This window comes from Stegodyphus dumicola, chromosome X2, assembly GCF_044657685.1.
Source record: "Stegodyphus dumicola isolate Sdum_Otavi_A_Nest chromosome X2, ASM4465768v1".
Taxonomy (NCBI): Eukaryota; Metazoa; Arthropoda; class Arachnida; order Araneae; family Eresidae; genus Stegodyphus; species Stegodyphus dumicola.
The window spans coordinates 42,749,769-42,776,707 of NC_140781.1; the positions used below are offsets into that span (position 1 = coordinate 42,749,769).

Sequence of the window (26,939 nt, forward strand, 5' to 3'; positions counted from 1 at the left end):
TTTACTTAGGTACTCTCATCCATGAGAGAGGACAGCTTAGTCCGATATACCAGAAATTAACCTGAAATATTACCAGGTGACTTTAATGTAATTATAGAAACATTTCACTCAGGGAAAGAACATATTGTCTAGCTGCCCGGGTTCAAGCCCAGCTTTAATATAGCAGGCCAAAACACATCAAATGCCATTGAATGATACAGCATTTTGAAATGTTACAAAAAATTTAAATGCAATTTCGTGGAAGAGCTATTGCAATTACCTACATACTAAAATTTTGACCAAAAATTCAAGAAAACTAAGATACTCCTTTTTCTTTCGAAGGAATCAAAGCCATATACTAACGTAGGGATGCTCAACCTATTGTACTATGAAACGTAAACATAGGAATGAAATTTTGTCAGCTATGTGAGATGTCCAATACCGAGAAATTCCGTAAATTGTAGAATAGAACCTGCGTCTGAAAACAGACGAAAGGTAAAACATTATTCAAATACTTAACTTTTAGCCTTGAAGCAGGTGTTCTATATTAAACTGTGTTAATTCACATACAGAATTAGTAATATAATAGCTGAGAATTTTGTAAGAGACCCAAACACGCATTAAATAAACATTAAAAAATCTATATACATTTATTAGTGTTACGAGGGTTTATTCTGAAATATTATAAGGTCACTTTCAAAGAAATGAGAGAACTTTTCACTCAGAGAAGGGACATTCTGTCTGGCTGCCCGGGTTCCATCCCAGCTTCTGTTACAAAAGTTTCATAGAAGAATTTTAAAAATCCAGAAACGAAACTTACGAAGAAATTATTGAACATACCTGGTTCTATGATTTAGCCATTCTTACAGACATAGTAACTAAATCTTAAATTTGAGGGGGGGGGGCGAGAGAACTAAAGTCTTTGAATTAAAGGGTATTATAAATTCATTTTAAATCAAAATTAATTTTGTGAAAATATAACACAAATATGAGGAATATACATTTTTACCATAATGTAAAGTACGTTTTGCCCCTTTGAAAATCTGGAGAACTTAAGCGTGAAATATAAGAAAACTGAAACAATCATTTGGAAAATCTCATCGAGCTTAAATTAGTTTCTAAATTAGATGTTTTGAGTGTATTTAAAATTAGGCTAACTACTTCATTCACTTCAAACCAATTACATAACACTAGTATTTAAGAAAAATGGTAAAAGATTGCAAATATTTTAAATAACAATTCTATTGATCTAGAAACGGAAATAACTGATTTTCATGCTAATTAAGATCAAGAATATCACAAAAAGCCATTTGAATAGTCCTACAACAGAAAAATCATGAACAGTTAAACTTTTAAATAAAAGATAAATTCCTGCTTCTGATCTACTTAAAAATGTGAAAGAGGATTTTCAACACTGAACTTGTAAAAATCAATGTTTAGATACAGGATAACAAATCAACTCCCAACGACTAACAAGGATTTAGCCATATCATTGCATGTACCAGAGGGAAAAAAAAAAAAAAAAAACTCGCAGAAAAAATGCAGTGTTAAATTTCACATTAAAATATGATTTCCCTGTATTTAACTTTCATCTTGCTGAATTTTTTGTAAATAATACAAAGAGTATACCTTTTTTTAACATATTATACCACACATTTTTATACTTTGTGTAATGCATTTATAACTGAAATATTAAAAGTGCACTAGATACTTGTAGCTCGCCAAAATTTTATAAACTCAAAATTGGCTCCCTTTAAGTTAAAGTTGCGCATAACTGCACTAAGGGAAGGAATGCAATTTTATGTCTTTGTCTGTATTTGATTTCATTTTCATATAAAAAGAGTTAAAAATAGGGTTATCTAATTTTGTTATCTAGGTAACAAAATTTAAACACACATTTTCAGTAAAAAATTACAGAATAAAAGATTTTGTTTCCCTGAAGACGCAACACCTCGCTATTCCAGGTATGGTACAGACTGCATACTGTCAGAGAGAAATTCCTTTCTTAAACAGGGAATCCATATACTTTAATCTGTTTTTACACAAGTACTGTGTATGACTAATCCATGGTCCAGGAGTAAAATACTTTATAGCTAATCCCTCTAAATTTTTATTATTTTCGGTCATCCGTATAGACTGTTTATTTATCACGACTAAATTACCAATCTGCATTCTACATACCTCATATGATTCTTCAAGTCACGTTTCGTAGGCTATCATTTCTAATACAGCAGGTACTTGCTGAGCGCAGACTTGTAAAGCGTGATTTCGCGTATAGCAGTACCTTACAGGATTCCATTTAATTTGTCCACTGCTAGAATTTCATTCATACGTGGTTCAACATGCATCCATCAACACCGGAAAGAATTTATCTGCTATTTTAAACAATTTCCATCAACTGAAAATGAAGTCCAAAAAAATCTTACAAATCTCAAATGCAAAGCATTCCGAAGAATTTTCATATATGGAAGATAGAGAAGTCAAACAATGAATCAGAAAATTACAAAGGAAGAATTGGGTGCTTATAAGACCCCTTGATAATGAAAGCGCTTATTACGAGGAACAGCTTTTAACTGAAGATAAGATGAAGGAATCATTAAATAACAGAGAAGCAATGTCTGATCTTCTAGCGGAGATTGACACAATTAAAGAAAAAAACGGACACTTTAAAAGAGCTACTGGGAAACATGTGCTCTTTACAGCGACACAGTTACAGTTGTATCAGTCATTCTTATAAGCAAAAGACATCAGCTTTTTCAAAAAATAATTCTGTCATGTATTTGCCAAGAGAACGAAAACAAGTCCAAAACAAACTTTCAGAGTGCTTTTCAAAACCAAGTTGAAAGTTAGTCTGCAGAATTTTACTTCGATAATAATAAAACATCTCTGATTTTATTTCAAAATGAATTTTTATTTATCAAATCAATTTCAAAGAGATCTTTGGAAATTGGTTCATAAAACTTCACAATATGCCAAAATTGTTCAGATTAGGGAAAAAATATAATAAAGTATTGCTTAAAACAACTAAGAAAAACCACATTTTGAGCATCCTTAACAGAAGACAATTTGGCTCTACTAACTTTCTTTACGAGTATACATTAAATTTTTATTTACATTTCTTTTTTATTCAACACTTATCTTTCAATGGTTTTAAGAGAAACAGCACTTGATAGAGACTTTAAATTCGGAAAAACTGAAACAAAATTGTTTTATACACAGGCAGTGCAATTACACTGGCCTGTTGGGAAGAGAAGACCCCGTTGGACAGGGAAAATATTAGGCCACACAGAGAGGAAAATGTTTAGCCTCCTCCTCGTAATGCGAAAGGGAAAAAGTTACACCATTGCAGTACTTTTGAAACCACTACGAAGCAACAGAACTCTAACAAATCACAAACTTCTCATAATTATAGTGTGATTAACAGTTCAACCTCACTTCGAATATCACAATACAATATAGAGAAAGCAGCAATTCAGACACTTTAATATGGAATTCAAAAACCTACGAAATTAATGCACAAATGCTACCCTAAACATCAAAACATAATGTGACGCGTTCATGTAAAATAAATAACTAGTAAAGCTCCAATATAAAGCAACATGTGAAAAAGGACGGACAAATTATAACATTCAAGCATTTCTAGTGGAAATAAAGTTGATATAAAACAAGACTTACCAGCCACAGATGTCTATTTGCTCTGAATTATTCCTCCGTTCTTGTCATCATCGTTCTTTTTCTTTCACGATATCATGTTCTGCATTCGAAGAGTGCACAAAAGTGATGACAAATTACACTAGAAGAGGCCAAAAGGGGAAAAAAAGGAATCGTTAGATTTTAACTACTTTGATATTAAAGAATAATTATACACAAAGAGAAATATCTAATATTGTTTCTTAATATATAAGACTTCAAAAGTCGCCTTCTTTGTTTTAAACTTCAGCAATGTGCTACATTGTTACTAAAAGCACGACTGCAATCGATAGAAAAGCTGATTTTCCTAATACGACAGAAGTACAGTGAGCGAAAAGGGATAATGATCTTCGAGAAGAGTAAATAATTGCAGTGCTGGTAGAAAGATGGCCCCAAAAGACAAAAAGCAGGTAATTTTAAATCACAAATAAACAAAATAAACTTTACTGCTAGCTTTGAAGCAGGTGTTATATATTAAACTATCTTAATTAACACACAGAATTAGTGACATAACAGATCAAAATAGAGTAAGAATCAAACTCGCAATACATTAACATTAAAAGAGCTATACATGTATACTTTTAAAGATTTTTTTAAAAAAAGGGCACAAAAACACCACTCTAAAAACAGACTTCGAAGAACATCTTGGAAATAAAAGTCACATACCATAAAAGAAATATTTCATTCAGAATTTTAACGCAATAACCATTTCTAATTTTAAGTTTTTACTTAGGTACTCTCATCCATGAGAGAGGACAGCTTAGTCCGATATACCAGAAATTAACCTGAAATATTACCAGGTGACTTTAATGTAATTATAGAAACATTTCACTCAGGGAAAGAACATATTGTCTAGCTGCCCGGGTTCAAGCCCAGCTTTAATATAGCAGGCCAAAACACATCAAATGCCATTGAATGATACAGCATTTTGAAATGTTACAAAAAATTTAAATGCAATTTCGTGGAAGAGCTATTGCAATTACCTACATACTAAAATTTTGACCAAAAATTCAAGAAAACTAAGATACTCCTTTTTCTTTCGAAGGAATCAAAGCCATATACTAACGTAGGGATGCTCAACCTATTGTACTATGAAACCTAAACATAGGAATGAAATTTTGTCAGCTATGTGAGATGTCCAATACCGAGAAATTCCGTAAATTGTAGAATAGAACCTGCGTCTGAAAACAGACGAAAGGTAAAACATTATTCAAATACTTAACTTTTAGCCTTGAAGCAGGTGTTCTATATTAAACTGTGTTAATTCACATACAGAATTAGTAATATAATAGCTGAGAATTTTGTAAGAGACCCAAACACATATTAAATAAACATTAAAAAATCTATATACATTTATTAGTGTTACGAGGGTTTATTCTGAAATATTATAAGGTCACTTTCAAAGAAATGATAGAACTTTTCACTCAGAGAAGGGACATTCTGTCTGGCTGCCCGGGTTCCATCCCAGCTTCTGTTACAAAAGTTTCATAGAAGAATTTTAAAAATCCAGAAACGAAACTTACGAAGAAATTATTGAACATACCTGGTTCTATGATTTAGCCATTCTTACAGACATAGTAACTAAATCTTAAATTTGAGGGGGGGGGGGCGAGAGAACTAAAGTCTTTGAATTAAAGGGTATTATAAATTCATTTTAAATCAAAATTAATTTTGTGAAAATATAACACAAATATGAGGAATATACATTTTTACCATAATGTAAAGTACGTTTTGCCCCTTTGAAAATCTGGAGAACTTAAGCGTGAAATATAAGAAAACTGAAACAATCATTTGGAAAATCTCATCGAGCTTAAATTAGTTTCTAAATTAGATGTTTTGAGTGTATTTAAAATTAGGCTAACTACTTCATTCACTTCAAACCAATTACATAACACTAGTATTTAAGAAAAATGGTAAAAGATTGCAAATATTTTAAATAACAATTCTATTGATCTAGAAACGGAAATAACTGATTTTCATGCTAATTAAGATCAAGAATATCACAAAAAGCCATTTGAATAGTCCTACAACAGAAAAATCATGAACAGTTAAACTTTTAAATAAAAGATAAATTCCTGCTTCTGATCTACTTAAAAATGTGAAAGAGGATTTTCAACACTGAACTTGTAAAAATCAATGTTTAGATACAGGATAACAAATCAACTCCCAACGACTGCAAGGATTTAGCCATATCATTGCATGTACCAGAGGGAAAAAAAAAAAAAAAAACTCGCAGAAAAAATGCAGTGTTAAATTTCACATTAAAATATGATTTCCCTGTATTTAACTTTCATCTTGCTGAATTTTTTGTAAATAATACAAAGAGTATACCTTTTTTTAACATATTATACCACACATTTTTATACTTTGTGTAATGCATTTATAACTGAAATATTAAAAGTGCACTAGATACTTGTAGCTCGCCAAAATTTTATAAACTCAAAATTGGCTCCCTTTAAGTTAAAGTTGCGCATAACTGCACTAAGGGAAGGAATGCAATTTTATGTCTTTGTCTGTATTTGATTTCATTTTCATATAAAAAGTTAAAAATAGGGTTATCTAATTTTGTTATCTAGGTAACAAAATTTAAACACACATTTTCAGTAAAAAATTACAGAATAAAAGATTTTGTTTCCCTGAAGACGCAACACCTCGCTATTCCAGGTATGGTACAGACTGCATACTGTCAGAGAGAAATTCCTTTCTTAAACAGGGAATCCATATACTTTAATCTGTTTTTACACAAGTACTGTGTATGACTAATCCATGGTCCAGGAGTAAAATACTTTATAGCTAATCCCTCTAAATTTTTATTATTTTCGGTCATCCGTATAGACTGTTTATTTATCACGACTAAATTACCAATCTGCATTTTACATACCTCATATGATTCTTCAAGTCACGTTTCGTAGGCTATCATTTCTAATACAGCAGGTACTTGCTGAGCGCAGACTTGTAAAGCGTGATTTCGCGTATAGCAGTACCTTACAGGATTCCATTTAATTTGTCCACTGCTAGAATTTCATTCATACGTGGTTCAACATGCATCCATCAACACCGGAAAGAATTTATCTGCTATTTTAAACAATTTCCATCAACTGAAAATGAAGTCCAAAAAAATCTTACAAATCTCAAATGCAAAGCATTCCGAAGAATTTTCATATATGGAAGATAGAGAAGTCAAACAATGAATCAGAAAATTACAAAGGAAGAATTGGGTGCTTATAAGACCCCTTGATAATGAAAGCGCTTATTACGAGGAACAGCTTTTAACTGAAGATAAGATGAAGGAATCATTAAATAACAGAGAAGCAATGTCTGATCTTCTAGCGGAGATTGACACAATTAAAGAAAAAAACGGACACTTTAAAAGAGCTACTGGGAAACATGTGCTCTTTACAGCGACACAGTTACAGTTGTATCAGTCATTCTTATAAGCAAAAGACATCAGCTTTTTCAAAAAATAATTCTGTCATGTATTTGCCAAGAGAACGAAAACAAGTCCAAAACAAACTTTCAGAGTGCTTTTCAAAACCAAGTTGAAAGTTAGTCTGCAGAATTTTACTTCGATAATAATAAAACATCTCTGATTTTATTTCAAAATGAATTTTTATTTATCAAATCAATTTCAAAGAGATCTTTGGAAATTGGTTCATAAAACTTCACAATATGCCAAAATTGTTCAGATTAGGGAAAAAATATAATAAAGTATTGCTTAAAACAACTAAGAAAAAGCACATTTTGAGCATCCTTAACAGAAGACAATTTGGCTCTACTAACTTTCTTTACGAGTATACATTAAATTTTTATTTACATTTCTTTTTTATTCAACACTTATCTTTCAATGGTTTTAAGAGAAACAGCACTTGATAGAGACTTTAAATTCGGAAAAACTGAAACAAAATTGTTTTATACACAGGCAGTGCAATTACACTGGCCTGTTGGGAAGAGAAGACCCCGTTGGACAGGGAAAATATTAGGCCACACAGAGAGGAAAATGTTTAGCCTCCTCCTCGTAATGCGAAAGGGAAAAAGTTACACCATTGCAGTACTTTTGAAACCACTACGAAGCAACAGAACTCTAACAAATCACAAACTTCTCATAATTATAGTGTGATTAACAGTTCAACCTCACTTCGAATATCACAATACAATATAGAGAAAGCAGCAATTCAGACACTTTAATATGGAATTCAAAAACCTACGAAATTAATGCACAAATGCTACCCTAAACATCAAAACATAATGTGACGCGTTCATGTAAAATAAATAACTAGTAAAGCTCCAATATAAAGCAACATGTGAAAAAGGACGGACAAATTATAACATTCAAGCATTTCTAGTGGAAATAAAGTTGATATAAAACAAGACTTACCAGCCACAGATGTCTATTTGCTCTGAATTATTCCTCCGTTCTTGTCATCATCGTTCTTTTTCTTTCACGATATCATGTTCTGCATTCGAAGAGTGCACAAAAGTGATGACAAATTACACTAGAAGAGGCCAAAAGGGGAAAAAAAGGAATCGTTAGATTTTAACTACTTTGATATTAAAGAATAATTATACACAAAGAGAAATATCTAATATTGTTTCTTAATATATAAGACTTCAAAAGTCGCCTTCTTTGTTTTAAACTTCAGCAATGTGCTACATTGTTACTAAAAGCACGACTGCAATCGATAGAAAAGCTGATTTTCCTAATACGACAGAAGTACAGTGAGCGAAAGGGGTATTTAATATATGGGTACAACATGAATAATGAAAGAAAAAAAAAATTAGACAGTTATTACGGATACACAGAATAAAAGGGATAATGATCTTCGAGAAGAGTAAATAATTGCAGTGCTGGTAGAAAGATGGCCCCAAAAGACAAAGAGCAGGTAATTTTAAATCACAAATAAACAAAATAAACTTTACTGCTAGCTTTGAAGCAGGTGTTATATATGAAACTATCTTAATTAACACACAGAATTAGTGACATAACAGATCAAAATAGAGTAAGAATCAAACTCGCAATACATTAACATTAAAAGAGCTATACATGTATACTTTTAAAGATTTTTTTAAAAAAAGGGCACAAAAACACCACTCTAAAAACAGACTTCGAAGAACATCTTGGAAATAAAAGTCACATACCATAAAAGAAATATTTCATTCAGAATTTTAACGCAATAACCATTTCTAATTTTAAGTTTTTACTTAGGTACTCTCATCCATGAGAGAGGACAGCTTAGTCCGATATACCAGAAATTAACCTGAAATATTACCAGGTGACTTTAATGTAATTATAGAAACATTTCACTCAGGGAAAGAACATATTGTCTAGCTGCCCGGGTTCAAGCCCAGCTTTAATATAGCAGGCCAAAACACATCAAATGCCATTGAATGATACAGCATTTTGAAATGTTACAAAAAATTTAAATGCAATTTCGTGGAAGAGCTATTGCAATTACCTACATACTAAAATTTTGACCAAAAATTCAAGAAAACTAAGATACTCCTTTTTCTTTCGAAGGAATCAAAGCCATATACTAACGTAGGGATGCTCAACCTATTGTACTATGAAACCTAAACATAGGAATGAAATTTTGTCAGCTATGTGAGATGTCCAATACCGAGAAATTCCGTAAATTGTAGAATAGAACCTGCGTCTGAAAACAGACGAAAGGTAAAACATTATTCAAATACTTAACTTTTAGCCTTGAAGCAGGTGTTCTATATTAAACTGTGTTAATTCACATACAGAATTAGTAATATAATAGCTGAGAATTTTGTAAGAGACCCAAACACACATTAAATAAACATTAAAAAATCTATATACATTTATTAGTGTTACGAGGGTTTATTCTGAAATATTATAAGGTCACTTTCAAAGAAATGATAGAACTTTTCACTCAGAGAAGGGACATTCTGTCTGGCTGCCCGGGTTCCATCCCAGCTTCTGTTACAAAAGTTTCATAGAAGAATTTTAAAAATCCAGAAACGAAACTTACGAAGAAATTATTGAACATACCTGGTTCTATGATTTAGCCATTCTTACAGACATAGTAACTAAATCTTAAATTTGAGGGGGGGGGCGAGAGAACTAAAGTCTTTGAATTAAAGGGTATAAATTCATTTTAAATCAAAATTAATTTTGTGAAAATATAACACAAATATGAGAAATATATACATTTTTACCATAATGTAAAGTACGTTTTGCCCCTTTGAAAATCTGGAGAACTTAAGCGTGAAATATAAGAAAACTGAAACAATCATTTGGAAAATCTCATCGAGCTTAAATTAGTTTCTAAATTAGATGTTTTGAGTGTATTTAAAATTAGGCTAACTACTTCATTCACTTCAAACCAATTACATAACACTAGTATTTAAGAAAAATGGTAAAAGATTGCAAATATTTTAAATAACAATTCTATTGATCTAGAAATGGAAATAACTGATTTTCATCCTAATTAAGATCAAGAATATCACAAAAAGCCATTTGAATAGTCCTACAACAGAAAAATCATGAACAGTTAAACTTTTAAAAAGATAAATTCCTGCTTCTGATCTACTTAAAAATGTGAAAGAGGATTTTCAACACTGAACTTGTTAAAATCAATGTTTAGATACAGGATAACAAATCAACTCCCAACGACTGCAAGGATTTAGCCATATCATTGCATGTACCAGAGGGAAAAAAAAAAAAAAAACTCGCAGAAAAAATGCAGTGTTAAATTTCACATTAAAATATGATTTCCCTGTATTTAACTTTCATCTTGCTGAATTTTTTGTAAATAATACAAAGAGTATACCTTTTTTTAACATATTATACCACACATTTTTATACTTTGTGTAATGCATTTATAACTGAAATATTAAAAGTGCACTAGATACTTGTAGCTCGCCAAAATTTTATAAACTCAAAATTGGCTCCCTTTAAGTTAAAGTTGCGCATAACTGCACTAAGGGAAGGAATGCAATTTTATGTCTTTGTCTGTATTTGATTTCATTTTCATATAAAAAGAGTTAAAAATAGGGTTATCTAATTTTGTTATCTAGGTAACAAAATTTAAACACACATTTTCAGTAAAAAATTACAGAATAAAAGATTTTGTTTCCCTGAAGACGCAACACCTCGCTATTCCAGGTATGGTACAGACTGCATACTGTCAGAGAGAAATTCCTTTCTTAAACAGGGAATCCATATACTTTAATCTGTTTTTACACAAGTACTGTGTATGACTAATCCATGGTCCAGGAGTAAAATACTTTATAGCTAATCCCTCTAAATTTTTATTATTTTCGGTCATCCGTATAGACTGTTTATTTATCACGACTAAATTACCAATCTGCATTCTACATACCTCATATGATTCTTCAAGTCACGTTTCGTAGCCTATCATTTCTAATACAGCAGGTACTTGCTGAGCGCAGACTTGTAAAGCGCGATTTCGCGTATAGCAGTACCTTACAGGATTCCATTTAATTTGTCCACTGCTAGAATTTCATTCATACGTGGTTCAACATGCATCCATCAACACCGGAAAGAATTTATCTGCTATTTTAAACAATTTCCATCAACTGAAAATGAAGTCCAAAAAAATCTTACAAATCTCAAATGCAAAGCATTCCGAAGAATTTTCATATATGGAAGATAGAGAAGTCAAACAATGAATCAGAAAATTACAAAGGAAGAATTGGGTGCTTATAAAACCCCTTGATAATAAAAGCGCTTATTACGAGGAACAGCTTTTAACTGAAGATAAGATGAAGGAATCGTTAAATAACAGAGAAGCAATGTCTGATCTTCTAGCGGAGATTGACACAATTAAAGAAAAAAACGGACACTTTAAAAGAGCTACTGGGAAACATGAGCTCTTTACAGCGACACAGTTACAGTTGTATCAGTCATTCTTATAAGCAAAAGACATCAGCTTTTTCAAAAAATAATTCTGTCATGTATTTGCCAAGAGAACGAAAACAAGTCCAAAACAAACTTTCAGAGTGCTTTTCAAAACCAAGTTGAAAGTTAGTCTGCAGAATTTTACTTCGATAATAATAAAACATCTCTGATTTTATTTCAAAATGAATTTTTATTTATCAAATCAATTTCAAAGAGATCTTTGCAAATTGTTTCATAAAACTTCACAATATGCCAAAATTGTTCAGATTAGGGAAAAAATATAATAAAGTGTTGCTTAAAACAACTAAGAAAAAGCACATTTTGAGCATCCTTAACAGAAGACAATTTGGCTCCACTAACTTTCTTTACGAGTATACATTAAATTTTTATTTACATTTCTTTTTTATTCAACACTTATCTTTCAATGGTTTTAAGAGAAACAGCACTTGATAGAGACTTTAAATTCGGAAAAAACTGAAACAAAATTGTTTTATACACAGGCAGTGCAATTACACTGGCCTGTTGGGAAGAGAAGACCCCGTTGGACAGGGAAAATATTAGGCCACACAGAGAGGAAAATGTTTAGCCTCCTCCTCGTAATGCGAAAGGGAAAAAGTTACACCACTGCAGTACTTTTGAAACCACTACGAAGCAACAGAACTCTAACAAATCACAAACTTCTGATAATTATAGTGTGATTAACAGTTCAACCTCACTTGGAATATTACAATACAATATAGAGAAAGCAGCAATTCAGACACTTCAATATGGAATTCAAAAACCTACGAAATTAATGCACAAATGCTACCCTAAACATCAAAACATAATGTGACGCGTTCATGTAAAATAAATAACTAGTAAAGCTCCAATATAAAGCAACATGTGAAAAAGGACGGACAAATTATAACATTCAAGCATTTCTAGTGGAAATAAAGTTGATATAAAACAAGACTTACCAGCCACAGATGTCTATTTGCTCTGAATTATTCCTCCGTTCTTGTCATCATCATTCTTTTTCTTTCACGATATCATGTTCTGCATTCGAAGAGTGCACAAAAGTGATGACAAATTACACTAGAAGAGGCCAAAAGGGGAAAAAAAGGAATCATTAGATTTTAACTACTTTGATATTAAAGAATAATTATACACAAAGAGAAATATCTAATATTGTTTCTTAATATATAAGACTTCAAAAGTCGCCTTCTTTGTTTTAAACTTCAGCAATGTGCTACATTGTTACTAAAAGCACGACTGCAATCGATAGAAAAGCTGATTTTCCTAATACGACAGAAGTACAGTGAGCGAAAGGGGTATTTAATATATGGGTACAACATGAATAATGAAAGAAAAAAAAATTAAGACAGTTATTACGGATACACAGAATAAAAGGGATAATGATCTTCGAGAAGAGTAAATAATTGCAGTGCTGGTAGAAAGATGGCCCCAAAAGACTAAGAGCAGGTAATTTTAAATCACAAATAAACAAAATAAACTTTACTGCTAGCTTTGAAGCAGGTGTTATATATGAAACTATCTTAATTAACACACAGAATTAGTGACATAACAGATCAAAATAGAGTAAGAATCAAACTCGCAATACATTAACATTAAAAGAGCTATACATGTATACTTTTAAAGATTTTTTTAAAAAAAGGGCACAAAAACACCACTCTAAAAACAGACTTCGAAGAACATCTTGGAAATAAAAGTCACATACCATAAAAGAAATATTTCATTCAGAATTTTAACGCAATAACCATTTCTAATTTTAAGTTTTTACTTAGGTACTCTCATCCATGAGAGAGGACAGCTTAGTCCGATATACCAGAAATTAACCTGAAATATTACCAGGTGACTTTAATGTAATTATAGAAACATTTCACTCAGGGAAAGAACATATTGTCTAGCTGCCCGGGTTCAAGCCCAGCTTTAATATAGCAGGCCAAAACACATCAAATGCCATTGAATGATACAGCATTTTGAAATGTTACAAAAAATTTAAATGCAATTTCGTGGAAGAGCTATTGCAATTACCTACATACTAAAATTTTGACCAAAAATTCAAGAAAACTAAGATACTCCTTTTTCTTTCGAAGGAATCAAAGCCATATACTAACGTAGGGATGCTCAACCTATTGTACTATGAAACCTAAACATAGGAATGAAATTTTGTCAGCTATGTGAGATGTCCAATACCGAGAAATTCCGTAAATTGTAGAATAGAACCTGCGTCTGAAAACAGACGAAAGGTAAAACATTATTCAAATACTTAACTTTTAGCCTTGAAGCAGGTGTTCTATATTAAACTGTGTTAATTCACATACAGAATTAGTAATATAATAGCTGAGAATTTTGTAAGAGACCCAAACACACATTAAATAAACATTAAAAAATCTATATACATTTATTAGTGTTACGAGGGTTTATTCTGAAATATTATAAGGTCACTTTCAAAGAAATGATAGAACTTTTCACTCAGAGAAGGGACATTCTGTCTGGCTGCCCGGGTTCCATCCCAGCTTCTGTTACAAAAGTTTCATAGAAGAATTTTAAAAATCCAGAAACGAAACTTACGAAGAAATTATTGAACATACCTGGTTCTATGATTTAGCCATTCTTACAGACATAGTAACTAAATCTTAAATTTGAGGGGGGGGCGAGAGAACTAAAGTCTTTGAATTAAAGGGTATTATAAATTCATTTTAAATCAAAATTAATTTTGTGAAAATATAACACAAATATGAGAAATATATACATTTTTACCATAATGTAAAGTACGTTTTGCCCCTTTGAAAATCTGGAGAACTTAAGCGTGAAATATAAGAAAACTGAAACAATCATTTGGAAAATCTCATCGAGCTTAAATTAGTTTCTAAATTAGATGTTTTGAGTGTATTTAAAATTAGGCTAACTACTTCATTCACTTCAAACCAATTACATAACACTAGTATTTAAGAAAAATGGTAAAAGATTGCAAATATTTTAAATAACAATTCTATTGATCTAGAAATGGAAATAACTGATTTTCATCCTAATTAAGATCAAGAATATCACAAAAAGCCATTTGAATAGTCCTACAACAGAAAAATCATGAACAGTTAAACTTTTAAAAAGATAAATTCCTGCTTCTGATCTACTTAAAAATGTGAAAGAGGATTTTCAACACTGAACTTGTTAAAATCAATGTTTAGATACAGGATAACAAATCAACTCCCAACGACTGCAAGGATTTAGCCATATCATTGCATGTACCAGAGGGAAAAAAAAAAAAAAAACTCGCAGAAAAAATGCAGTGTTAAATTTCACATTAAAATATGATTTCCCTGTATTTAACTTTCATCTTGCTGAATTTTTTGTAAATAATACAAAGAGTATACCTTTTTTTAACATATTATACCACACATTTTTATACTTTGTGTAATGCATTCATAACTGAAATATTAAAAGTGCACTAGATACTTGTAGCTCGCCAAAATTTTATAAACTCAAAATTGGCTCCCTTTAAGTTAAAGTTGCGCATAACTGCACTAAGGGAAGGAATGCAATTTTATGTCTTTGTATTTGATTTCATTTTCATATAAAAAGAGTTAAAAATAGGGTTATCTAATTTTGTTATCTAGGTAACAAAATTTAAACACACATTTTCAGTAAAAAATTACAGAATAAAAGATTTTGTTTCCCTGAAGACGCAACACCTCGCTATTCCAGCTATGGTACAGACTGCATACTGTCAGAGAGAAATTCCTTTCTTAAACAGGGAATCCATATACTTTAATCTGTTTTTACACAAGTACTGTGTATGACTAATCCATGGTCCAGGAGTAAAATACTTTATAGCTAATCCCTCTAAATTTTTATTATTTTCGGTCATCCGTATAGACTGTTTATTTATCACGACTAAATTACCAATCTGCATTCTACATACCTCATATGATTCTTCAAGTCACGTTTCGTAGCCTATCATTTCTAATACAGCAGGTACTTGCTGAGCGCAGACTTGTAAAGCGTGATTTCGCGTATAGCAGTACCTTACAGGATTCCATTTAATTTGTCCACTGTTAGAATTTCATTCATACGTGGTTCAACATGCATCCATCAACACCGGAAAGAATTTATCTGCTATTTTAAACAATTTCCATCAACTGAAAATGAAGTCCAAAAAAATCTTACAAATCTCAAATGCAAAGCATTCCGAAGAATTTTCATATATGGAAGATAGAGAAGTCAAACAATGAATCAGAAAATTACAAAGGAAGAATTGGGTGCTTATAAAACCCCTTGATAATAAAAGCGCTTATTACGAGGAACAGCTTTTAACTGAAGATAAGATGAAGGAATCGTTAAATAACAGAGAAGCAATGTCTGATCTTCTAGCGGAGATTGACACAATTAAAGGAAAAAACGGACACTTTAAAAGAGCTACTGGGAAACATGTGCTCTTTACAGCGACACAGTTACAGTTGTATCAGTCATTCTTATAAGCAAAAGACATCAGCTTTTTCAAAAAATAATTCTGTCATGTATTTGCCAAGAGAACGAAAACAAGTCCAAAACAAACTTTCAGAGTGCTTTTCAAAACCAAGTTGAAAGTTAGTCTGCAGAATTTTACTTCGATAATAATAAAACATCTCTGATTTTATTTCAAAATGAATTTTTATTTATCAAATCAATTTCAAAGAGATCTTTGCAAATTGTTTCATAAAACTTCACAATATGCCAAAATTGTTCAGATTAGGGAAAAAATATAATAAAGTATTGCTTAAAACAACTAAGAAAAAGCACATTTTGAGCATCCTTAACAGAAGACAATTTGGCTCCACTAACTTTCTTTACGAGTATACATTAAATTTTTATTTACATTTCTTTTTTATTCAACACTTATCTTTCAATGGTTTTAAGAGAAACAGCACTTGATAGAGACTTTAAATTCGGAAAAAACTGAAACACAATTGTTTTATACACAGGCAGTGCAATTACACTGGCCTGTTGGGAAGAGAAGACCCCGTTGGACAGGGAAAATATTAGGCCACACAGAGAGGAAAATGTTTAGCCTCCTCCTCGTAATGCGAAAGGGAAAAAGTTACACCACTGCAGTACTTTTGAAACCACTACGAAGCAACAGAACTCTAACAAATCACAAACTTCTGATAATTATAGTGTGATTAACAGTTCAACCTCACTTGGAATATTACAATACAATATAGAGAAAGCAGCAATTCAGACACTTCAATATGGAATTCAAAAACCTACGAAATTAATGCACAAATGCTACCCTAAACATCAAAACATAATGTGACGTGTTCATCTAAAATAAATAACTAGCAAAGCTCCAATCTAAAGCAACATGTGAAAAAGGACGGACAAATTATAACATTCAAGCATTTCTAGTGGAAATAAAGTTGATATAAAACAAGACTTACCAGCCACAGATGTCTATTTGCTCTGAATTATTCCTCCGTTCTTGTCATCATCGTTCTTTTTCTTTCACGATATCATGTTCTGCATTCGAAGAGTGCACAAAAGTGATGACAAATTACACTAGAAGAGACCAAAAGGGGAAAAAAAGGAATCAATAGATTTTAACTACTTTGATATTAAAGAATAATTATACACAAAGAGAAATATCTAATATTGTTTCTTAATATATAAGACTTCAAAAGTCGCCTTCTTTGTTTTAAACTTCAGCAATGTGCTACATTGTTACTAAAAGCACGACTGCAATCGATAGAAAAGCTGATTTTCCTAATACGACAGAAGTACAGTGAGCGAAAGGGGTATTTAATATATGGGTACAACATGAATAATGAAAGAAAAAAAAATTAGACTGTTATTACGGATACACAGAATAAAAGGGATAATGATCTTCGAGAAGAGTAAATAATTGCAGTGCTGGTAGAAAGATGGCCCCAAAAGACAAAGAGCAGGTAATTTTAAATCACAAATAAACAAAATAAACTTTACTGCTAGCTTTGAAGCAGGTGTTATATATTAAACTATCTTAATTAACACACAGAATTAGTGACATAACAGATCAAAATAGAGTAAGAATCAAACTCGCAATACATTAACATTAAAAGAGCTATACATGTATACTTTTAAAGATTTTTTTAAAAAAAGGGCACAAAAACACCACTCTAAAAGCAGACTTCGAAGAACATCTTGGAAATAAAAGTCACATACCAAAAAAGAAATATTTCATTCAGAATTTTAACGCAATAACCATTTCTAATTTTAAGTTTTTACTTAGGTACTCTCATCCATGAGAGAGGACAGCTTAGTCCGATATACCAGAAATTATCCTGAAATATTACCAGGTGACTTTAATGTAATTATAGAAACATTTCACTCAGGGAAAGAACATATTGTCTAGCTGCCCGGGTTCAAGCCCAGCTCTAATATAGCAAGCCAAAACACATCAAATGCCATTGAATGATACAGCATTTTGAAATGTTACAAAAAATTTAAATGCAATTTCGTGGAAGAGCTATTGCAATTACCTACATACTAAAATTTTAACCAAAAATTCAAGAAAACTAAGATACTCCTTTTTCTTTCGAAGGAATCAAAGCCATATACTAATGTAGGGATGCTCAACATATTGTACTATGAAACCTAAACATAGGAATGAAATTTTGTCAGCTATGTGAGATGTCCAATACCGAGAAATTCCGTAAATTGTAGAATAGAACCTGCGTCTGAAAACAGACGAAAGGTAAAACATTATTCAAATACTTAACTTTTAGCCTTGAAGCAGGTGTTCTATATTAAACTGTGTTAATTCACATACAGAATTAGTAATATAATAGCTGAGAATTTTGTAAGAGACCCAAACACACATTAAATAAACATTAAAAAATCTATATACATTTATTAGTGTTACGAGGGTTTATTCTGAAATATTATAAGGTCACTTTCAAAGAAATGATAGAACTTTTCACTCAGAGAAGGGACATTCTGTCTGGCTGCCCGCGTTCCATCCCAGCTTCTGTTACAAAAGTTTCATAGAAGAATTTTAAAAATCCAGAAACGAAACTTACGAAGAAATTATTGAACATACCTGGTTCTATGATTTAGCCATTCTTACAGACATAGTAACTAAATCTTAAATTTGAGGGGGGGGGGCGAGAGAACTAAAGTCTTTGAATTAAAGGGTATAAATTCATTTTAAATCAAAATTAATTTTGTGAAAATATAACCCAAATATGAGGAATATACACTTTTACCATAATGTAATGTACGTTTTGCCCCTTTGAAAATCTGGAGAACTTAAGCGTGAAATATAAGAAAACTGAAACAATCATTTGGAAAATCTCATCGAGCTTAAATTAGTTTCTAAATTAGATGTTTTGAGTGTATTTAAAATTAGGCTAACTACTTCATTCACTTCAAACCAATTACATAACACTAGTATTTAAGAAAAATGGTAAAAGATTGCAAATATTTTAAATAACAATTCTATTGATCTAGAAATGGAAATAACTGATTTTCATCCTAATTAAGATCAAGAATATCACAAAAAGCCATTTGAATAGTCCTACAACAGAAAAATCATGAACAGTTAAACTTTTAAAAAGATTAAATTCCTGCTTCTGATCTACTTAAAAATGTGAAAGAGGATTTTCAACACTGAACTTGTTAAAATCAATGTTTAGATACAGGATAACAAATCAACTCCCAACGACTGCAAGGATTTAGCCATATCATTGCATGTACCAGAGGGGAAAAAAAAAAAAAACTCGCAGAAAAAATGCAGTGTTAAATTTCACATTAAAATATGATTTCCCTGTATTTAACTTTCATCTTGCTGAATTTTTTGTAAATAATACAAAGAGTATACCTTTTTTTAACATATTATACCACACATTTTTATACTTTGTGTAATGCATTTATAACTGAAATATTAAAAGTGCACTAGATACTTGTAGCTCGCCAAAATTTTATAAACTCAAAATTGGCTCCCTTTAAGTTAAAGTTGCGCATAACTGCACTAAGGGAAGGAATGCAATTTTATGTCTTTGTCTGTATTTGATTTCATTTTCATATAAAAAGAGTTAAAAATAGGGTTATCTAATTTTGTTATCTAGGTAACAAAATTTAAACACACATTTTCAGTAAAAAATTACAGAATAAAAGATTTTGTTTCCCTGAAGACGCAACACCTCGCTATTCCAGGTATGGTACAGACTGCATACTGTCAGAGAGAAATTCCTTTCTTAAATAGGGAATCCATATACTTTAATCTGTTTTTACACAAGTACTGTGTATGACTAATCCATGGTCCAGGAGTAAAATACTTTATAGCTAATCCCTCTAAATTTTTATTATTTTCGGTCATCCGTATAGACTGTTTATTTATCACGACTAAATTACCAATCTGCATTCTACATACCTCATATGATTCTTCAAGTCACGTTTCGTAGCCTATCATTTCTAATACAGCAGGTACTTGCTGAGCGCAGACTTGTAAAGCGTGATTTCGCGTATAGCAGTACCTTACAGGATTCCATTTAATTTGTCCACTGTTAGAATTTCATTCATACGTGGTTCAACATGCATCCATCAACACCGGAAAGAATTTATCTGCTATTTTAAACAATTTCCATCAACTGAAAATGAAGTCCAAAAAAATCTTACAAATCTCAAATGCAAAGCATTCCGAAGAATTTTCATATATGGAAGATAGAGAAGTCAAACAATGAATCAGAAAATTACAAAGGAAGAATTGGGTGCTTATAAAACCCCTTGATAATAAAAGCGCTTATTACGAGGAACAGCTTTTAACTGAAGATAAGATGAAGGAATCGTTAAATAACAGAGAAGCAATGTCTGATCTTCTAGCGGAGATTGACACAATTAAAGGAAAAAACGGACACTTTAAAAGAGCTACTGGGAAACATGTGCTCTTTACAGCGACACAGTTACAGTTGTATCAGTCATTCTTATAAGCAAAAGACATCAGCTTTTTCAAAAAATAATTCTGTCATGTATTTGCCAAGAGAACGAAAACAAGTCCAAAACAAACTTTCAGAGTGCTTTTCAAAACCAAGTTGAAAGTTAGTCTGCAGAATTTTACTTCGATAATAATAAAACATCTCTGATTTTATTTCAAAATGAATTTTTATTTATCAAATCAATTTCAAAGAGATCTTTGCAAATTGTTTCATAAAACTTCACAATATGCCAAAATTGTTCAGATTAGGGAAAAAATATAATAAAGTATTGCTTAAAACAACTAAGAAAAAGCACATTTTGAGCATCCTTAACAGAAGACAATTTGGCTCCACTAACTTTCTTTACGAGTATACATTAAATTTTTATTTACATTTCTTTTTTATTCAACACTTATCTTTCAATGGTTTTAAGAGAAACAGCACTTGATAGAGACTTTAAATTCGGAAAAAACTGAAACACAATTGTTTTATACACAGGCAGTGCAATTACACTGGCCTGTTGGGAAGAGAAGACCCCGTTGGACAGGGAAAATATTAGGCCACACAGAGAGGAAAATGTTTAGCCTCCTCCTCGTAATGCGAAAGGGAAAAAGTTACACCACTGCAGTACTTTTGAAACCACTACGAAGCAACAGAACTCTAACAAATCACAAACTTCTGATAATTATAGTGTGATTAACAGTTCAACCTCACTTGGAATATTACAATACAATATAGAGAAAGCAGCAATTCAGACACTTCAATATGGAATTCAAAAACCTACGAAATTAATGCACAAATGCTACCCTAAACATCAAAACATAATGTGACGCGTTCATGTAAAATAAATAACTAGTAAAGCTCCAATATAAAGCAACATGTGAAAAAGGACGGACAAATTATAACATTCAAGCATTTCTAGTGGAAATAAAGTTGATATAAAACAAGACTTACCAGCCACAGATGTCTATTTGCTCTGAATTATTCCTCCGTTCTTGTCATCATCGTTCTTTTTCTTTCACGATATCATGTTCTGCATTCGAAGAGTGCACAAAAGTGATGACAAATTACACTAGAAGAGGCCAAAAGGGGAAAAAAAGGAATCATTAGATTTTAACTACTTTGATATTAAAGAATAATTATACACAAAGAGAAATATCTAATATTGTTTCTTAATATATAAGACTTCAAAAGTCGGCTTCTTTGTTTTAAAACTTCAGCAATGTGCTACATTGTTACTGAAAGCACGACTGCAATCGATAGAAAAGCTGATTTTCCTAATACGACAGAAGTACAGTGAGCGAAAGGGGTATTTAATATATGGGTACAACATGAATAATGAAAGAAAAAAAAATTAGACAGTTATTACGGATACACAGAATAAAAGGGATAATGATCTTCGAGAAGAGTAAATAATTGCAGTGCTGGTAGAAAGATGGCCCCAAAAGACAAAGAGCAGGTAATTTTAAATCACAAATAAACAAAATAAACTTTACTGCTAGCTTTGAAGCAGGTGTTATATATTAAACTATCTTAACACACAGAATTAGTGACATAACAGATCAAAATAGAGTAAGAATCAAACTCGCAATACATTAACATTAAAAGAGCTATACATGTATACTTTTAAAGATTTTTTTAAAAAAAGGGCACAAAAACACCACTCTAAAAACAGACTTCGAAGAACATCTTGGAAATAAAAGTCACATACCATAAAAGAAATATTTCATTCAGAATTTTAACGCAATAACCATTTCTAATTTTAAGTTTTTACTTAGGTACTCTCATCCATGAGAGAGGACAGCTTAGTCCAATATACCAGAAATTATCCTGAAATATTACCAGGTGACTTTAATGTAATTATAGAAACATTTCACTCAGGGAAAGAACATATTGTCTAGCTGCCCGGGTTCAAGCCCAGCTTTAATATAGCAAGCCAAAACACATCAAATGCCATTGAATGATACAGCATTTTGAAATGTTACAAAAAATTTAAATGCAATTTCGTGGAAGAGCTATTGCAATTACCTACATACTAAAATTTTAACCAAAAATTCAAGAAAACTAAGATACTCCTTTTTCTTTCGAAGGAATCAAAGCCATATACTAATGTAGGGATGCTCAACATATTGTACTATGAAACCTAAACATAGGAATGAAATTTTGTCAGCTATGTGAGATGTCCAATACCGAGAAATTCCGTAAATTGTAGAATAGAACCTGCGTCTGAAAACAGACGAAAGGTAAAACATTATTCAAATACTTAACTTTTAGCCTTGAAGCAGGTGTTCTATATTAAACTGTGTTAATTCACATACAGAATTAGTAATATAATAGCTAAGAATTTTGTAAGAGACCCAAACACACATTAAATAAACATTAAAAAATCTATATACATTTATTAATGTTACGAGGGTTTATTCTGAAATATTATAAGGTCACTTTCAAAGAAATGATAGAACTTTTCACTCAGAGAAGGGACATTCTGTCTGGCTGCCCGGGTTCCATCCCAGCTTCTGTTACAAAAGTTTCATAGAAGAATTTTAAAAATCCAGAAACGAAACTTACGAAGAAATTATTGAACATACCTGGTTCTATGATTTAGCCATTCTTACAGACATAGTAACTAAATCTTAAATTTGAGGGGGGGGGCGAGAGAACTAAAGTCTTTGAATTAAAGGGTATAAATTCATTTTAAATCAAAATTAATTTTGTGAAAATATAACCCAAATATGAGGAATATACATTTTTACCATAATGTAATGTACGTTTTGCCCCTTTGAAAATCTGGAGAACTTAAGCGTGAAATATAAGAAAACTGAAACAATCATTTGGAAAATCTCATCGAGCTTAAATTAGTTTCTAAATTAGATGTTTTGAGTGTATTTAAAATTAGGCTAACTACTTCATTCACTTCAAACCAATTACATAACACTAGTATTTAAGAAAAATGGTAAAAGATTGCAAATATTTTAAATAACAATTCTATTGATCTAGAAATGGAAATAACTGATTTTCATCCTAATTAAGATCAAGAATATCACAAAAAGCCATTTGAATAGTCCTACAACAGAAAAATCATGAACAGTTAAACTTTTAAAAAGATAAATTCCTGCTTCTGATCTACTTAAAAATGTGAAAGAGGATTTTCAACACTGAACTTGTTAAAATCAATGTTTAGATACAGGATAACAAATCAACTCCCAACGACTGCAAGGATTTAGCCATATCATTGCATGTACCAGAGGGAAAAAAAAAAAAACACTCGCAGAAAAAATGCAGTGTTAAATTTCACATTAAAATATGATTTCCCTGTATTTAACTTTCATCTTGCTGAATTTTTTGTAAATAATACAAAGAGTATACCTTTTTTTTAACATATTATACCACACATTTGTATACTTTGTGTAATGCATTTATAACTGAAATATTAAAAGTGCACTAGATACTTGTAGCTCGCCAAAATTTTATAAACTCAAAATTGGCTCCCTTTAAGTTAAAGTTGCGCATAACTGCACTAAGGGAAGGAATGCAATTTTATGTCTTTGTCTGTATTTGATTTCATTTTCATATAAAAAGAGTTAAAAATAGGGTTATCTAATTTTGTTATCTAGGTAACAAAATTTAAACACACATTTTCAGTAAAAAAGTACAGGGAAACAAAAAGATTTTGTTTCCCTGAAGACGCAACACCTCACTATTCCAGGTATGGTACAGACTGCATACTGTCAGAGAGAAATTCCTTTCTTAAACAGGGAATCCATATACTTTAATCTGTTTTTACACAAGTACTGTGTATGACTAATCCATGGTCCAGGAGTAAAATACTTTATAGCTAATCCCTCTAAATTTTTATTATTTTCGGTCATCCGTATAGACTGTTTATTTATCACGACTAAATTACCAATCTGCATTCTACATACCTCATATGATTCTTCAAGTCACGTTTCGTAGCCTATCATTTCTAATACAGCAGGTACTTGCTGAGCGCAGACTTGTAAAGCGTGATTTCGCGTATAGCAGTACCTTACAGGATTCCATTTAATTTGTCCACTGTTAGAATTTCATTCATACGTGGTTCAACATGCATCCATCAACACCGGAAAGAATTTATCTGCTATTTTAAACAATTTCCATCAACTGAAAATGAAGTCCAAAAAAATCTTACAAATCTCAAATGCAAAGCATTCCGAAGAATTTTCATATATGGAAGATAGAGAAGTCAAACAATGAATCAGAAAATTACAAAGGAAGAATTGGGTGCTTATAAAACCCCTTGATAATAAAAGCGCTTATTACGAGGAACAGCTTTTAACTGAAGATAAGATGAAGGAATCGTTAAATAACAGAGAAGCAATGTCTGATCTTCTAGCGGAGATTGACACAATTAAAGGAAAAAACGGACACTTTAAAAGAGCTACTGGGAAACATGTGCTCTTTACAGCGACACAGTTACAGTTGTATCAGTCATTCTTATAAGCAAAAGACATCAGCTTTTTCAAAAAATAATTCTGTCATGTATTTGCCAAGAGAACGAAAACAAGTCCAAAACAAACTTTCAGAGTGCTTTTCAAAACCAAGTTAAAAGTTAGTCTGCAGAATTTTACTTCGATAATAATAAAACATCTCTGATTTTATTTCAAATTGAATTTTTATTTATCAAATCAATTTCAAAGAGATCTTTGCAAATTGTTTCATAAAACTTCACAATATGCCAAAATTCTTCAGATTAGGGAAAAAATATAATAAAGTATTGCTTAAAACAACTAAGAAAAAGCACATTTTGAGCATCCTTAACAGAAGACAATTTGGCTCCACTAACTTTCTTTACGAGTATACATTAAATTTTTATTTACATTTCTTTTTTATTCAACACTTATCTTTCAATGGTTTTAAGAGAAACAGCACTTGATAGAGACTTTAAATTCGGAAAAAACTGAAACACAATTGTTTTATACACAGGCAGTGCAATTACACTGGCCTGTTGGGAAGAGAAGACCCCGTTGGACAGGGAAAATATTAGGCCACACAGAGAGGAAAATGTTTAGCCTCCTCCTCGTAATGCGAAAGGGAAAAAGTTACACCACTGCAGTACTTTTGAAACCACTACGAAGCAACAGAACTCTAACAAATCACAAACTTCTGATAATTATAGTGTGATTAACAGTTCAACCTCACTTGGAATATTACAATACAATATAGAGAAAGCAGCAATTCAGACACTTCAATATGGAATTCAAAAACCTACGAAATTAATGCACAAATGCTACCCTAAACATCAAAACATAATGTGACGCGTTCATGTAAAATAAATAACTAGTAAAGCTCCAATATAAAGCAACATGTGAAAAAGGACGGACAAATTATAACATTCAAGCATTTCTAGTGGAAATAAAGTTGATATAAAACAAGACTTACCAGCCACAGATGTCTATTTGCTCTGAATTATTCCTCTGTTCTTGTCATCATCGTTCTTTTTCTTTCACGATATCATGTTCTGCATTCGAAGAGTGCACAAAAGTGATGACAAATTACACTAGAAGAGGCCAAAAGGGGAAAAAAAGGAATCATTAGATTTTAACTACTTTGATATTAAAGAATAATTATACACAAAGAGAAATATCTAATATTGTTTCTTAATATATAAGACTTCAAAAGTCGCCTTCTTTGTTTTAAACTTCAGCAATGTGCTACATTGTTACTAAAAGCACGACTGCAATCGATAGAAAAGCTGATTTTCCTAATACGACTGTTAAGGAATATTCTTTGATATCGCCAAGAGATGGCGTTAGGAGTCCATCTATTGGCTTACTTGACCTTTCCCCTTCTGAACACGTGACTTGAAAAAATATTCTTCTTCTTGAAGGTAGAATTTCGATGCACTGCGCAATAGAATTCGATTTAGATTTAAGCTGGAACTATTCAGTTCTTGCCGTTTGAGCATTAAATATTCGATTCAGGCATTTTAGCCTACATTGTATATATGTAAATATTAAGTTTAATTAAAATTTATGGAAAACCCTCCAGGCCATGCATCTCGTCCTTTGGATTATGAGTGATTCGACTTTGATCTAGAACATTTCGTTACATAATGGTGCATCGGCCGGGAAAAGAATCTGATTAATTTGAAAATTTGTGTTTTTCGCCTTTTGGATTAGCTTTGTAAGCGAAGACTTCTCACGGTAAGTCTCCTTTGATAATTTATTAAAATGGAACAGAAGACACTAATTAAGAATCGAGCACATATACGTGCTTCTGTAACTCAAATTATTAAAAATGTAGATGTGTATTTAAAAGAAGAAAAACAAGAAGAGTTAGAAAATTGTTTGGAATTGTTAAATAGTAAAGAAACGGAACTACATGATTTAAATGAAAAAATACAAAATTTGATTGAAGATGAATCAAAATTAGATTCAGATATTAACACTTCTATGGAATATAACGATAAAATAATA

General features: G+C 31.5%; 1 long non-coding RNA gene across 1 annotated transcript; it reads right to left on the bottom strand.

Annotated features, from left to right (window-relative positions):
* Positions 1-3,599: 3,599 nt before the first annotated feature.
* On the bottom strand, positions 3,600-26,027 carry LOC146992742 (uncharacterized). Its single transcript, XR_015038972.1, has 6 exons — positions 25,903-26,027; positions 21,439-21,556; positions 16,975-17,092; positions 12,511-12,628; positions 8,045-8,162; positions 3,600-3,772 (listed from the first exon to the last, which is right to left on the bottom strand). It is a non-coding gene; the product is annotated as an uncharacterized LOC146992742 (long non-coding RNA).
* Positions 26,028-26,939: the final 912 nt, after the last annotated feature.